The following is an 8,684-nucleotide window of genomic DNA, read 5'->3' on the forward strand; positions in this document are numbered from 1 at the left end:
AAATTCTGGAGTGAAAACAAGGTCTTGAGAGCAGACTATGCTATCTGACGAAGCTCATATCTCGCTGGTTACGGATGGCTCCTCAGAGGAGGATTCAGAGACAGATGACCAGTCCTATTCCCCCCCGCCAAGGTGTATGCTCTAACTTGGCAAGGTTATGTTGCTCATATCGTGCGTATGGTGTCTCGCATTGCTATGTCATTTGATAGACATGCTTTGTGTGAATGCCACCTGTTCAGTGTCTAATTACCATATATGTGAATTATGCATTGCCATCTTGTTGCAAGACATTATATATGTGAACTATACAATGCTATCTTGTTGCAAAGGCATTATATATGTGAATTATGCAATGCCATGCTGTTTAGCCAATCATCATGTATGTGAATTATATCATGCTACCATTTTTTTGTATTACGTGTTCCATTTGGCGACAATGTTTGTATATTCAACTACTCTTCCTGTGCATCGGCCATTTGAAGCGGTGACGGAAGTATCTAGAGTGAGAACAAGGTATTCAGAGCAGACAATGCTACCTGCTGAAGCAGACATCTTGCTGGTTACAGAGAGCTCCTCAGAGGAGGATTCAGAGACTGATGACCAGTCCTATTTTCCCGCTGAGGTCTATGCTCAAACTTGACAGGGTTATATTACCCATGTCATGCATGTTGTCTTGTATTGCTTAGTTTTTACATCATATATGGATTGCCATCTGCTTACTTGCTTACTATATAAATCATATATTTGAATTATATCATGCCATCATGTTTACATAGTACATACACATCATCTATCTGAATTATGGCATGGCAACCCATTTAATAAAGACATCATATAGTTATATCATCTCATCATGTTTAGTGTTTACAGTCATCATATTTTGAATTATGGCATTCTATCCGTGAATGTATGTGAATTATGGCATGCCAACCTATTTAATAAACACATTATATAGTTATGTCATGTCATCCTGTTTACATAGTCTCATATTTTGAACTATGTCTTTCCATCTTTTTTAGTTAGCCATCATAATGTGAAATTGTGTCATGCTATCCTGTTTAGTTAGCCATCATATATGTGAAATTGTGTCATGCTGTCCTGTTTGGTTAGACAACATAAATATGAATTTTTTCATGCCCTCTTTTATTCCCCACTATCTATTGCACCTGTCTATCATACAATGTATATACTTTCAATTACTTTTCTTGTTTATCAGCCATTTGAATTGGAGAGCGTGATGGCAGTATCTAAGGGAGTAACAACACGGTCTTCAGAAAAGATAGTGCTACCAGTTGATGCAGATAGAACCACGGTTGTACTTGCCCAAGGACCAGATCCACCACACATAACCCAGACTCTCGCAGATTGTACCCCTACCCAGTTGGACAGAGAACCAGCTACACCCCTTCTAACCCCAACCCCGGCAGATAGTAACCCAGTTCCAGTTGACACAGCACCGTCTCCACCATAAAGCACCCAAACACGAGCAGTTAGTAAGGGAACTGCAGTGCCCAAAGCACGAGGACCACCACTCCGAATCCCAACTCAATGCTTAAAGGAGAAGAAGATTTGTTCTCAGGTCAGGTTCTGTAGCTATGGTTCATACTCCTTTGCTCTTGCATGACTGTATTTACTCATACCAACTATTTTCAAATTTGAAGGATGGAATTGAAACTCCAATGGCGCAACAGGTATGTTTTAAACCTATTTCTTTAACTGGTTTGCTGTTGTAACCTGCTCTATGTTGATTTCAGTTTCAATTGAATAAACAGTTATGTTCTCATGCCATGCACATTACAAGTGTTGTTATTGCTCTATAGTTACCCACACTTATATTCTGTCTATTCTGCTTTGTCTTGAACAAATATTATTTGAACTGTGTCTCTATCTTGATTTGGCAACAAAAACTAGAATGATATAGACCATAAAGTGACCATGGTACATAGATATATGTTTGTTTCATGTTGTTATCCTGTCCACTTTACTACTGAACTCATTTACCAAATGAGTTTCATATACAACATGGTAAACATGTGATGTGTCTGCTTGTTTCTCTTTTAGAATGCGGACAAAATATTGGAGAACAGTACCGCGTTATCCAATGGTAAAGGAAGTAATGCAGATAAGGTTCAAGATAGTGAGACATCCCTGTTGGTCTCCAAGAAAGCTGATAAAAACTATCTTGACGATAGTGAGGGAACCCAAAAGTCCTGTCTTGATGTAGTGTTCGAGTTACTGGCCACTACTGCTGGCACAAGCTCTTCGAACTCGTTGCCTGAATCAATTCGTCTTCGTGAGTCTCAACTTCAAGTCCAAAGACATCGATCAGATGTGCTGCGACAGGAAGCTGAAGGACTGAGGAAGTCCTTGCAGAATTCAGATGCATATTTTCTGGTGCAACAGCAAGCACTGGAGAATTTAAGCGCCAAACAAGAGAAAGTTAATAAGCTTGCTAAGAATCTTGCCAGCGTTATGGGTACCCAGGATATTGTTTCTTGAGATCTTCTGAAGTGGTTTCAGTTCTGGATTTGTTTTGCTGCGGCGTTTATTTGCGATGGTCGCCAACTTTGACAACCAGTGTATATGATATGCTGCTTTGTTCCCTATATTTGCACTGGTGGCGAACTTTGATGCCCAGTGGATGTATTATGTGTAATAGTCGTGATAGCCTAGTGTTAGTTGCTTGCTTATTTATTTCCTTGTTGTCTTGTTTATTTGTTTGATTGTAGTCATTGTAGTTCTTTTTCTGCGGTTAGCTAGTGGCTGCAATAACCTATTTTTAAAAACTAGGCCACAATAACCATGGGCTAATATTTACTGTAGTGACACTGGGCCTCCTACTGGCAGTAGAAACAGTGGGCCTTCTACGGGCCGTAGAAATAATGGGACTTCTACGGGTCGTAGAAACAATGGGCCTTCTGCGGGCCGTATTATCAATGGGCCTTATATGGGCCGTATAATCGGTTGGCCAAACATGGGCCAATCAGACCGCATTATAGTCGTAAACGGGCTAGAGTTGGAATCGTCCGTTCATGGGCCGACCATAATGGGCCATCATTAATAGGTCATATTTGATGATGCTATGAAATCAGCCCAAAGTATTAACGGACCACAAACGGGCCAACTGTAACCACGGTCTGAATTTGGTCCGCAAGCAGAAAATGGCAGTAACAGGCCGTAAGTAAACGAATGCTGGAAATGAGCCCAAGAATAAATGGGCTCTGAGAAGGCCGAAAGATAACATGGGCTGGAAACGGCCCAACGGAATAACGGGCCGTTAATGGGTATAAAGTGATACACTGTTCATTACGGGCCAGTTTCATCATGGGCCGTTAATGGGTGCAAAGTGATACACTATTCATTACGGGCCAGTTTCACCACGGGTCGTTAGTAGGCCAAGAGTTACATAGGGCCTCATATGGGCCGAAAGATGTCATGGGCCATACATGGGCCAGAAGTGAAAACGGGATGGAATCATATTGGATGGCACAGATGACGCTACTGGGCCTAATTTAGATAGGGCGTAACGGGCCTTGGGTTAGCGGGCTGTAAATGGGCTATATTCGAACAGGTCGTTAACAGGCTTTCCATGGGCCGGCTCGCCAGCTTTTGACCAAGTCAAATGGTCCGGCCTTTTCACAGGAATGGGCCTCTATTGGGCCGTTCCACGTGTCAATGTATCATAGGCGCCTTCTGTCCAATGAGTGGTTGACATCTATCCCAACGATGAGCCGACACGTGTTTCCTTCAGCCAATGATGATTTTACATGTGGAAAATCCCCATTGGTCGGGGTTGTTAACGGGTTATTGGATCCAAAACCCGACCCGATAGCTTAACGGCGTTCCGTTATGGTGGATGCCACGTGTCGGTCACCCTTGACGAAAGCACTTCTGTGACGCGCAATTTATCGTCATGGAAGTGGACACTTCCGTGATGATAATTTTGGTAATGTCATGGAACACTTCTACAACAGCACAGGTATGACTATCTTGATTCTGTCATAAATTTTTCATGGATGTACATGCATGACAAAAAAAGGGACCTACTGTGACAAACACATATCATCACGGAAGTGTATTTTTTTGTAGTGTACTGAACGTCGTAGTAAGATCCGCATCAGAGTGGTACGGTAATCCTGTTCTGGAAGTCATGTTACTTGACCATGATGAACCTACGAACTATGAGGAAGCAATGATGAGCCCAGATTCCGCAAAATGGCTTGAAGCCATGAAATCTGAGATGGGGATCCATGTATGAAAACAAAGTGTGGACTTTGGTTGACTTGCCCGATGATCGGCAGACCATAGAGAATAAATGGATCTTCAAGAAGAAGACTGGTGCTGACGGTAATGTTACTGTCTACAAAGCTCGACTTGTTGCGAAAGGTTTTCGACAAGTTCAAGGAGTTGACTACGATGAGACCTTCTCACCCGTAGCGACGCTTAAGTCCGTATGAATCATGTTAGCAATTGCTGCATTTTATGATTATGAAATTTGGCAAATGGATGTCAAAACCGCATTCCTTATTGGATACCTTAAAGAAGAGTTGTATATGATGCAACCAGAAGGTTTTGTCAATCCAAAAGGTGCTAACAAAGTGTGCAAGCTCCAGCGATCCATTTATGGACTGGTGCAAGCCTCTCGGAGTTGGAATATACACTTTGATAGTGTGATCAAAGCATAAGGTTTTATACATACTTTTGGAGAAGCCTGTATTTCCAAGAAGGTGAGTGCGAGCTCAGTAGCATTTCTGATATTATATGTAGATGGCATATTGTTGATCGGAAATGATACTGAATTTCTGAATAGCATAAAAGGATACTTGAATAAGAATTTTTCAATGAAAGACCTCGGTGAAGCTGCTTATATATTGGGCATCAAGATCTATAGAGATAGATCAAAACGCTTAATTGGACTTTCACAAAGCACATACCTTGATAAAGTTTTGAAGAAGTTCAAAATGGATCAGGCGAAGAAAGGGTTCTTGCCTGTATTACAAGGTGTGAAGTTGAGTCAGACTCAATGCCCGACCACTGCAGAAGATAGAGAGAAAATGGAAGGTGTTCCCTATGCTTCAGCCATAGGCTCTATCATGTATGCAATGTTGTGTACCATACCTGATGTGTGCCTTGCTATAAGTTTAGCAGGGAGGTACCAAAGTAATTCAGGAGTGGATCATTGGACAGCGGTCAAGAACATCCTGAAATACCTGAAAAGGACAAAGGATATGTTTCTCGCATATTGAGATGACAAAGAGCTCATCATAAATGGTTACGTTGATGCAAGCTTTGACACTGATCCGGATGACTCTAAGTCACAAACCGGATACGTTTTTTTTATTAAATGGTGGAGATGTCAGTTGGTGCAGTTCCAAGCAGAGCGTTGTGGTGGGATCTACGTATGAAGCGGAATACATAGGTGCTTCGGAAGCAACAAATGAAGGAGTCTGGATGAAGTAGTTCATATACGATCTAGGTGTCATACCTAGTGCATCAGGTCCAATGAAAATCTTTTGTGACAATACTGGTGCAATTGCCTTGGCAAAGGAATCCAGATTTCACAAGAGAACCAAGCACATCAAGAGACGCTTCAATTCCATCCGCGATCAAGTAAAGGAGGGAGACATAGACATTTGCAAGATACATACGGATCTGAATGTTGCAAACCGTTGACTAAGCCTCTCTCACGAGCAAAACATGATCAGCACCAAGACTCCATGGGTGTTAGAATCATTACAATGTAATCTAGATTATTGACTCTAGTGCAAGTGGGAGAATGAAGGAAATATGCCCTAGAGGCAATAATAAAGTTGTTATTTATATTTCCTTATATCATGATAGATGTTTATTATTCATGGTAGAATTGTATTAACCGGAAACTTAGTACATGTGTGAATACATAGACAAACAGAGTGTCTCTAGTTTGCCTCTACTTGACTAGCTCATTGAACCAATGATGGTTATGTTTCCTAACCATAGACATGAGTTGTCATTTGATTAACGAGATCACATCATTAGAGAATGATGTGATTGACTTGACCCATCCGTTAGCTTAGCACGATGATCGTTTAGTTTGTTGCTATTGCTTTTCTCCATAACTATACATGTTTCTATGACTATGAGATCATGCAACTCCCGAATACCGGAGGAACACTTTGTGTGCTACCAAACGTCACAACGTAACTGGGTGATTATAAAGTTCCTCTACAGGTATCTCCGATGGTGTTTGTTGAGTTGGCATGGATCAATATTAGCATTTGTCACTCCGATTATCGGAGAGGTATCTCTCGGCCCTCTCGGTAATGTACATCACTATAAGCCTTGCAAGCAATGTAACTAATAAGTTAGTTACGGGATGTAGCATTACGGAATGAGTAAAGAGACTTGCCGGTAATGAGATTGAACTAGGTATTGAGATACCGATGATCGAATCTCGGGAAAGTAACATATCGATGACAAAGGGAACAACGTATATCGTTATGCGGTTTGACTGATAAAGATCTTCGTAGAATATGTAGGAACCACTATGAGCATCCAGGTTTCGCTATTGGTTATTGACCGGAGATGAGTCTCGGTCATGTCTACATAGTTCTCGAACTCGTTGGATCCGCACGCTTAACGTTCGGTGACGATCCGTATTATGAGTTTATGTGTTTTGATGTACCGAAGGTAGTTCGGAGTCCCGGATTTGATTGCGGACATGACGAGGAGTCTCGAAATAGTGGAGACATAAAGATCGATATATTGCAGCCTATATTTGGACATCAGAATGGTTCCGAGTGTTCGGGCATTTTTCCGGAGTACGGAGAGGTTATCGGAACCCCCCGGGGAATATATGTTGGGGATCGTTGCAGAAATTAAAAAATTTCTACGCATCACCAAGATCAATCTATGGAGCAACTAGCAACGATAGAGGGGAGTGCATCTTCATACCCTTGAAGATCGCGAGTCGGAAGCATTGCAAGAACGCGGTTGGAGGAGTCGTACATGTAGCGATTCAGATCGCAGTCGAATCTGATATAAGCACCGAACAACGGTGCCTCCACGTTCAACACACGTGCAGCCCGGTGACGTCTCCTGCGCCTTGATCCAGCAAGGAGGAGGGAGAGGTTGAGGAAGAAGGCTCCAACAGCAGCACAACGGCGTGGTGGTGATGGAGTGGCAGTTCCCCGGCAGGCCTTCGCCAAGCTCATGCGGAGGAGGAGAGGTGTTGGGGAGGGGAGGGGCTGCGCCTTGGATGTGGTGTTGCAGCCCTCCCCTCGCCCCTCTATTTATAGGGAGAAGGGAGAAGGGGGTCGGCCCCTCTAGATGAGATCTAGAGGGGGGCTGCGGCCAAGGGGGAGGGGGCTTGCCCCCCAAGCAAGGGGGACGCCCCCTTTAGGGTTCCCCCAAACCCTAGGCGCATGGGCCCTAGGGGGGAATGGCGCCCAACCCACTAGAGGCTGGTTCCCTTCCACCTACAGCCCATAAGGCCCTTCAGGGCAGGTGGACCCTCCCGGTGGACCCCCGGAACCCCTCCGGTGGTCCCGGTACAATACTGGTATACCCCCGAATATTTCCGGTGACCGTATGATGACTTCCCATATATAAATCTTCACCTCCGGACTATTCCGGAACTCCTCGTGACGTCCGGGATCTCATCCGGGACTCTGAACAACATTCGGTAATCACATACAAATCTTCCTAATAACCCTAGCGTCATCGAACCTTAAGTGTGTAGACCCTACGGGTTCGAGAACCATGCAGGCATGACCGAGACAACTCCCCGGCCAATAACCAACAGCAGGATTTGGATACCCATGTTGGCTCCCACATGTTTCATGATGATCTCATCGGATGAACCATGATGTCAAGGATTCAAGCAATCCCGTATACAATTCCCTTTGTCAATCGGTACGTTACTTGCCCGAGACTCGATCGTCGGTATCCCAATACCTCGTTCAATCTCGTTATCGGCAAGTCACTTTACTCGTTCCGTAATGCATGATCTCGTGACCAACTACTTAGTCACAATGAGCTCATTATGATGATGCATTACCGAGTGGGCCCAGAGATACCTCTCCATCATACGGAGTGACAAATCCCAGTCTCGACTCGTGCCAACTCAACAGACACTTTCGAAGATACCTGTAGTGCACCTTTATAGCCACCCAGTTACGTTGTGACGTTTGGTACACCCAAAGCACTCCTACGGTATCCGGGAGTTGCACAATCTCATGGTATAAGGAAATAATACTGACATTAGAAAAGCTCTAGCAGACGAACTACACCATCTTGTGCTATGCTTAGGATTGGGTCTTGTCCATCACATCATTCCCCTAATGATGTGATCCCGTTATCAATGACATCCAATGTCCATGGTTAGGAAACCATGACCATCTATTGATCAACGAGCTAGTCAACTAGAGGCTCACTAGGGACATGTTGTGGTCTATGTATTCACACATGTATTATGATTTCCGGATAATACAATTATAGCATGAACAATAGACAATTATCATAAACAAGGAAATATAATAATAACCATTTTATTATTGCCTCTAGGGCATATTTCCAATAGTCTCCCACTTGCACTAGAGTCAATAATCTAGTTACATTGTGATGAATCGAACACCCATAGAGTTCTGGTGGTGATCATGTTTTGCTCGAGGAAGAGGTTTAGTCAACGGATCTGTGACATTCAG

Source organism: Triticum aestivum, chromosome 3A, assembly GCF_018294505.1.
Source record: "Triticum aestivum cultivar Chinese Spring chromosome 3A, IWGSC CS RefSeq v2.1, whole genome shotgun sequence".
NCBI classification, from domain to species: domain Eukaryota; kingdom Viridiplantae; phylum Streptophyta; class Magnoliopsida; order Poales; family Poaceae; genus Triticum; species Triticum aestivum.